Below are 8459 nucleotides of genomic sequence, written 5' to 3' on the forward strand. Positions count from 1 at the left end.
AAAGTGAAGCTGGCAGCAGAGGTGGCTTTTAAACCTCCTCAGACCACTCATATGTGATAATTTATGGTGGTAGAAAGTGCCATCAAGTCACAGCTGACTTATGGTGACACTGTAGGGCTTTCTAAGAGATGTTCAGAAGTGGTTTTCCATTGCTTGCATCCACGTCACAACCCTGGTATTCTGGTCTGCCATCCAAATACTAGGCAGCATCAACCCTGCTTAGCTTCCGAGATCTGAGGAGATTAGGCTAGCCTGGCTCTCCGTGGAGGAGGGAACCCTACAGTCTTCAGGCATTCTAGTTCTCATGCTTTTGCAGGTGGCCAAAGTAGAAAATGTGTGAACCCAGAACATCAGTTATCAACTGTACAACTACCAACTTCAAAAAGAATTTCACAATTGAGTTGCTATCACTGGGGAGTCTTTTTTTTTTTTTTACTGAATTACTGTTTTTGTTGTATTACTGTTTTAAGATAACTCCCCCTGGAGTATTATATAACTTCCTGCTATTTTGATTTATAATAAAATTTTTAAGAAATTGAATATTTTATATTGTGCTCTTAATATGAACAAATACCTTTCAATATTTAATATAGTCTTAGCTGATAGTTCTTCTACATCAACACAATGAAAGTTAAAAAAAAAACAATTTTGGATTATAATATGGTACCTCTTTCTGGGAATTCAGATTGAGGGCCTGAGGTAAACTGGGATGAAAGTTACTCAGATGTTGATTTTGAGCTGTTTGTATGAACTGGATCTCTTGAGCTTTTATGATAAAGCATGCAGAATGAGCTCTCCCCCTCCCCCCCACTTAGGTTTCTCATATCTAAAGGCCTTTCCTGAATTAGGGTTTGTAGAATCTTTTGGGCTCAAGTGCCATGTTCTACTGGAGAAAGTTTTCCTTCCAGACATTTTGTTCTCAGCTGCGGAGAACATCCTCAGTGGCATTGCAGCCGGAGCAGGCGCTCTGACCTTCTTGGCTGCTGTGCATTGAGTGGGGCCAGGGCAGCTGGAGAGCTGCTATTTCTAGGCTGGAGGGGGTGTGATGAAAGGGCAATTGGTTTGTGGATGTGCCCATTGTTTGGTGGGGCTTCCTGGAAGGGAAGGTTTCCAGGGAGCCCCACCAAACTGTGGCTTGGGAGCCTACATGTGGCTCTTTAACACATATTGTGTGGCTCTCGAAGCCCCCACCACCCCATTGGCAGGTTTCGAGAAGGCATTTGTCTCTTTAAATCACTTCTCCAAGCCAAGCCAGCTGGGGGCTTGGAGAACACATTTAAAGTTAAAACTGCTTTCTTTCTACCTCTTCCTCCCCCATCTATTTTCCTCCCTCCCTGTCCTGAAACTTTTAAACATCTATCATTCATGTCTTGTGGCTCTCAAACATCTGACGTTTATTTTATGTGGCTCTTCAGGGGTGTCAGACTCATTTGTTATGGGAGCTGGATCGAACATAAATGAGACCTTGTTGGGCCAGGCATGTTCCTATTTAAAATTAGGTAGCAGAGATAGAAACTTTACAAAGAACCCTTTGAAGTTCCTGTGGAGGATCTTTTTTCTATAATTAATGTGAATTTTGATATATGGTTTGCTTGTTGGCTTTGATGCTCTAGTTTTTTGTAGCATGTATATGTTGCCTGGTATACTTTTCTGTATTACTTTCATGTAATTTTTGTAATTTCTTTAGTAATATATGTATTATTGTGCAATATTTAGTGCTTTGTATGTTGTTATATTTTGGGTGGGACCTTTGCTTGTTTGCTGGGTTGAGGTGTCTTCAAAGTGAGGGCAAACATACCTATGGAAGAGAAACAGAGAGTGTTCTAGCAGTTATTGACCACAAAACTGCTTTTGCTGTTGCAAAGTGTTCTGCCCCCATGCTATAGCAAGATAATAATGTGCGTAAATCATGAATTGGAGTCTGGACTGGAGATGGGTTATTAGCAGAGCTTTTTTTGTAGAAGGGACTCCTTTGCATATTAGGCCACACCCCCTGAGGTAGCCAATCCTCCATTAGTTTACAGGGCTTTTATTACTGTAAGTTCCAGGAGAATTGGTTACATCAGGGGTGTGTGGCCTAATGTACAAAGGCGTTCCTGCTACAACAAAAGTCCTGGTTATTAGGATTGTTTTAATTTTGTTAGTATGTTACTGCTCAAGGCCACTGGGTCAAATGAGTAGTTTCATTTAAGTAATACAGGTTAAAACAGGCATATAGAGCTTCAACAGCGAGTCTGCTATGGAAATGCCTTCACTCACTTTCATACACAAGTGTTCTGTTAGCAAGAACCAGTTATTCTGGTTTTTAGCCAAAGATTAAATACTGTAGCTGGCCTCCGTAATCCATCATATAGTCAACTTCTTCCCCCCCTTAGATCTTAAAGTGTTTAAAAATGTAGGTGTGTGTGATTTCAAAACAGCAAACAGTTGAGAATTACTATAAATCTATTCCCGAAGCAATGGGATTGAAGAACTCTTCAGCAGTTTTCAGTTCTATTTGCCACTTTGTATTTTTAATAATTGACTATATGACAACCACTTTTCTTCCCCTATCTCAGCTGTTATTTTTATTACTTCCACCGGTACTATCCATAATGGTCTTCTCTCATCTCCATACTTCTTATATTTCATCCATGTACTTAACAAATTGTTTCTTATATAATGGTGAGAGAAAAAACCATCCATCTTCTTTTTTCCATAATACAAATATGCGTGCCAGCCAAATTTATTTCCGTGACCTTCCAACACTAAAAGTCTTCTGTTTAACAGCGTTATCCATTCTTTTATCCACACTAAGCAAACTGCTTCCTGATATAATCTTAAATTCGGTAGTTGAAATCCACCTCGCTGTTTTGCATCTGTCAAAATTTTCATTTTAATCCTTGGTTTCTTCCCAGCGCACACAAATTCTAAAATTTTTCTTCGCCATTTATCAAATTGTTTACTATCCTTCACAATAGGAATAGTTTGAAACAAATACATTATTCTTGGTAGAATATTCATTTTAATTGCAGCTACTCTACCCAAATACATTATTTGTCATTGAGCTTGTTCCATTTTAGTATGTCTTCATCCATTTTACGCCATAACTTCTCATAATTATTTTTAAACAGATCAGTATTCTTCATTGTTATCTCCACCCCGAGATATTTTACCTTGGAGGTGACTTCGCAGCCCGTTAGTTTCTGCAATTCTTGTTGTTTGTTTATCTGCATATTTTTACACAAAATTTTTGATTTTTCTCTATTAATACAAAGTCCAGCCAACTCCCCATATTCTTGTATTTTAGCTAACAGAGGTGTAACTTGTATGGGGTTTTTATTTATAAACATTATATAATCAGCAAAAGCTCTGTATTTGTAAGTGAATCCTTTTATTCTTAATCCTTCTATATCTTTTTCTTCTTGTATCTGCATCAATAACATTTTAAGAGTCATTATAAACAACAATGGTGAAAGTGGACAACCTTGTCTTGTACCTTTACTGATTTTCATATCTTCTGTAAGATCTGCATTTATACATAACCTTGCACTTTGTTCAGAATATATTGCTTTTATCATTCTTATAAAGCTTTCTCCAAGCTCCATTTTTCCCATTACTGCAAACATGAAGTCCCAGTTTAAATTGTCAAATGCTTTCTCTGCATCTGCAAAGAATAATGCTACTTCTTTTTCTGGATGTCTTTCATAATATTCTACAATATTTACAACAGTTCTAATATTGTCTCTTATTTGCCTTTTGGGAAGAAACCCCACTTGTTCTTCCTTTATAAAATTTATCAGATGTTGTTTAAGCCGTTCTGCCAAGATTCTTGTATATATTTTATAGTCATTATTTAGTAACAAAATTGGTCTATAATTTTTTGGGTATCGAAATAACAGCTTCTTTCCATGTATTTGGTATTTTCCCTTTTATTCTTATCGTATTCATCAACTTCTGCAACTTTGGTACTAATTCCTCTTTGAATGTTTTAAAAAATTTAGCTGTATATCCATCTGGCCCAGGTGCTTTTCCATTTTCCATTGTGTTGATTGCTGCTTCAATTTCTATTTTTTCAATTGGATCATTCATGGTGCAAATTCTTTATTTTCTTCATAAAATCTATGCATTTCCTGTACATTTGTAATTGTAATTCTTTTCCCCTGAAGTTCAAAACTCAAACCTTCAGGTATTATCCATCTAAACCTTATTCCCTTGTCTCTTAGTTTTTCTGTCAGTTTTTTATATGTTCTTCTATCATTTACCACTTGCCTTGGCAACTCCTTCATGATTCTTACTCTGCTGCCTCCCACTATCAATGTCTTTTCAAAATTTTTATTCATGATACGAAGAAGAAGATATGAAGCTGCCTTATACTGAATCAGACCTTTGGCCCATCAAAGTCAGTATTGTCTTCTCAGACTGGCAGCGGCTCTCCAGGGTCTCAAGCTGAGGTTTTTCACATCATTCTGGCCTCCATTGCCTCTAATTGGTCCTGCATTTTTCCCAATGAAGTAGCCCTAGTATGGGGTTGCTTGTGTTATGACATTTAAAAACACCGAAAATTTGGACCTCACCAATTTCAACTTCAACTATCAAATTCAAAAGAATAGGACTTGCCTTTTATAACAAGCCTAATTTCACCATCCTCCGAGCTCCCAAAGTCAAGATATTTATTTTAAAAGTTTTTAAATCTTTCAAAATGCGGTCGCGACTTTTTGCTGCCCCTTACAATTTTTTCCCCTTTTAAAAATGTCTGAAGACCACACAAATAATGTCCAATAATATTTATCTTCTTATCCTCTTAATTAATTCCAACAATTTTTAATGTCCCGAACACTTTAAAAACATTATATTAATTTGGACCTCCAAGCAGTGGCCACTGATGTTTCTCAATGGTGTTATATTCCTAGAGTAGGTTTTCCATCCACTACTTCCTGCTTTACTTGCCACGTAGTCTCATTCACCCTGGTAAGGAGATCTTATGATACTTGACGTACTTCCTGTGTTGCTTGAATGTGCTGCAGGTCTGTGACGATCGTGCTCTTTTTTCAAAACCGCAAGTAGACCAAACAATAAATTCCTTTCCACTTTTTAGCACTATCCTTTATATTTACAAAGTCCATATTTCAGCTCTTCCTCCCTTCTTCTTCCAAACTTTCTAGATTTTCATTTCCCACCATTTAAATTTATTCCATTAAGCTGTAAATAGTCCCAGAATGAAATATAGTAATCTGTACCTTCTCTTCCAATTATCCAAGTTTCCACCGGTCTTGCGTAGCTTTAGATGTTTAGCAATGTCCAAGAAGGTTAGGATTCTGTTGCGTTTATGTCAAATAAATGACTCTGAAAACTTCTGCAGATTATGAAAGTGCAACTCTTCCTGGAGACCCCTCAAAGGAGCCCCCCCCTGGGACTCTCTTTTAGCCAAGGTAAATCTCCTCAAAGTTTCCTGTGCATATCTTGGACTAATCTCTGACTGAGAAAATTAGGCAGTAGGCATTAATTTGCCTTCCACTACCCCAAACAGAAGTTCCAGCCTGCTCCCATTATGAGAAGCAGCTCAGCTCGACATTTTCCTCCCCCCGGAAGTCCAATGAAGCTTAATTCTTGTCACATAAACAAGTACCCTGTAAACAAGTCTTACCTCGTTTCAGAAGGGTGTTATAGGAAGCAAGTTTCTTAAACAATGTTTTATGAGAACAAGCTTTCATGCTTTGCCCTTTTGACAGTTCAAAGTAAGCATTTTCCCACACTTAACATGGAAGATGCATGTACAGAGGCCAGCTTCAGCATTATAGTAGTTACTTCATTTGTACCCTACCTTTTTTTTTTACTGCCATGTGGACCCAAGGTGGCTTACTTCCCTCTCCTCCATTTTTATTTCTGTAACAACTCTGGAAGGTAAGTTAGCTAAGAATGTATGACTGGCCCAAGGTCAACCAGCAAGCTTCATGTGCACTCCTTGACTAGATTGAACCCCATGTTTCCCAAATCAGTATGAATGCATCAGCCAATGGGTTTTGTATTGGTCCTATATAAAGTGACTGCATGTCCTTATTGGTTGTTAGCCACTAGTTCTACACAATGCTGTGTTGTGAAAGCCTATCTTGGAATATGTGCAAATTAACTTTTCATCATCTCAAGGACTATGTGGAGAAGACATTATTGTTGACTTTCTTATATTCATTGACTTAAAGGGAAAAAAATAAGGGCCTGGAACTGAAAGCAACATTCACTAGGTAAAACGGTATTTAATTTTTCCCTGTCATACCTTGAAACTGGAGCATTGATATTCTTTCTGACTGGGAGTAAATATTGGTTTCAATACCTGATCTCACCCCCACCCCAATATGTTAGAGGTGGCTTTGGAGCTTTAATTCTGCTACCATTGCATCAGCTACCACTGCATCAATCTCAATATTTGTTTACTCCTAAATTAAAGTGTTTATTGTCTCAGGAATAGCAAAATTAGTTGGATGCTTTTGCAAAGTTCTTTGCTGATAATATATCATGAATGCTGTCTGAGTTATGTGCCAGTTATAACATAGGTCAGTCAGAGGAAGTGTCTAATACATCATCTGGTATATTTATGGACCTTTTTGACCCAAGTTCCATGATGGATGTTGACAGGATTCTGAGATCTGTTAAGGCTGCTACTTGTACCCGGGATCATTGCCTGTTCTGACTGATAAAATCGCGTAAAGACCACATCAATAAGCCCTTGGTGTCTATCATAATACAATAACTCAGAAAACCTTTCAGCCACTCAGAGAGTTGGTTATCTGTCACTACTTCAAAAACCAGGGCAACTCTAATACACAAAAACCTGTACATTGCATAAGTATGTAAATGTCTGACCCCTTACGTGTTAGTGATGAGAAAGGCACATTACCTTAATTCTTTTGTTGCATAACACTAACACAGCAGCCACTCTGTTTGCCATTTAAGATAATTTCTCTCTAGATGTTTACAACAAAGGTAAGCTTTGGACAGAATAGATTGTTATATTGTAAATGGAATCTGAAGAGAGAAATGCACCCAGGGAAGAAAGCATCAATCTGATTGGTTTCTAAATAAGCAGTCACAAGAAATAGGAGATATTTGTAAATGAAGAAATGGATGCAAAGTGTTATTGTCATGGTTGAATTAGATCTGTTACTCTGCCCCATTCTGGTGAATCCTATTCTACCCTACCCTGCCTTCTCCTTTCTTATTTCATTACAATTCAAATGGGGTTTAAATCAGGGTTTAATTTGCACGTGCAAATTAGGGTTGCCTTGGGGGTCTTAGCTTCCAGCAGTGCTATCCTATGCAGAGTCAAATGGACTTAAAAGGGTGTAATTTTGCTTAGGATGGTACTGTAAAGGTTTCCAATAGAGTCTCTTGCTATCTGTTAAAATGCACACACTGTACTTCAATGCCTTTTATAATTGGTTTACTCATTCTAGTGCTCAGTGCATGAAACTACAGTGTAATGGGGTGTCAGTGTGCTTGGAGGCAGTTTAATATGCATGCTACATGGCAAATACCAGTTTTGTGGGAGTGCATCACAATAAATCTCTGGAGCTCACAGATGAGGGTATCAGTCAGATAAACGGTCTGCTTAACTCAGTATTATTACTGCATCAGGACCCCAGCTTCTCAGTCTCTCTCACCCCACCCCCCTGATTCTGAATTCAAGTCCAGAAGGACAGATATGTAAGACTGCTAGAGTAAAAACAGCCAAGTCATGTGACACTTCAAGACTATTTATTGTGATTTAGGATTCAAAGAACTATAGTTCATCCTCTAGACACGTGCAACAGATAAAGCAGGCTCTAGCTCATGAAGGCTTATGCAAAAACAAATTAATTAGTTTTCAAGGTGCTGCAGTGACATTTGTCATACTGTAGATAAAATGTGAAACTGGACAGGTACCCATGTTAAAGAACACATTCCACCTATGCACACACATTTGTATGTGCAAACCTTTTCTCCAGAACAACATTTTTTTAAATTAAAGAATACTATTTGCTGACAAAAAGGTTTTTTTATAAATGACAGAATAATGAACTGGTGCAATCTGGGAACTACAAAAGCTGTGCAATTTGTGCCATTAACTTAAATGGGTATGGGCTATGTCTCAAGATGAAAATAAAAGATGAATATAAAATGAAAATGGCTAACAGTTTTAAGTCCTTTTGTCAGAAATTTGCTTTGTGTTTTGTTTTTTTTGCTTGCTGGTGACCTAGGGGGCTCTTTATTCTTGCAGTTTGTTAGGTCACTTCTAAACGGTTTTTCATTTCCTTAACGAAACCACAGTTTTGCCAGGAAATGCTTTGCATCATATCACTGTATGTTTTTTTCCTTGTTCAAAATCAAAATAGGAAACTGACACTAAACTCATCTTAAAAATAGTACTCAAGAATTAATGGCTAGATATAACAGATCCCCTTTACTTTCAGATACAGCTGTGGCCTCATTTAGGTGCATATTAA

Source organism: Heteronotia binoei, chromosome 1, assembly GCF_032191835.1.
Source record: "Heteronotia binoei isolate CCM8104 ecotype False Entrance Well chromosome 1, APGP_CSIRO_Hbin_v1, whole genome shotgun sequence".
In the NCBI taxonomy this organism is placed as follows: Eukaryota; Metazoa; Chordata; class Lepidosauria; order Squamata; family Gekkonidae; genus Heteronotia; species Heteronotia binoei.